Here is a 383-nt window from a genome sequence, read left to right on the forward strand (position 1 = left end):
CCTGTTAAAACAAATAAACGAAAACACAACGAACGTAAGAAAATCAGAGAGACGTCAATTTTTAATATGCGACATGTAAATACACAACTAGGGATCCCAATAACTCACGACGAAGAAGTTTTGCGTTTTATTAACATAACTAGTCTAAGCCATCTCCTACAGAAACAAGAAAAGGGTTTATTCTTGGATAATTAATTAATCAGAAAATATTCTTTCTTATATCGGTTGGGTCTCGATGTATTATTTACAGACATTCTTTATTATTCATTATATATGTTACTGTTTAATAAATTTTATGATGACACAATGAAATTTGTTTGTTTGGATAAAAAACTTATCCTACGTACTAATATGCAATAATATTTGTATAACAAGACAAGTGA

The sequence above is a fragment of the Penaeus monodon genome, chromosome 28 (genome assembly GCF_015228065.2).
Source record: "Penaeus monodon isolate SGIC_2016 chromosome 28, NSTDA_Pmon_1, whole genome shotgun sequence".
In the NCBI taxonomy this organism is placed as follows: domain Eukaryota; kingdom Metazoa; phylum Arthropoda; class Malacostraca; order Decapoda; family Penaeidae; genus Penaeus; species Penaeus monodon.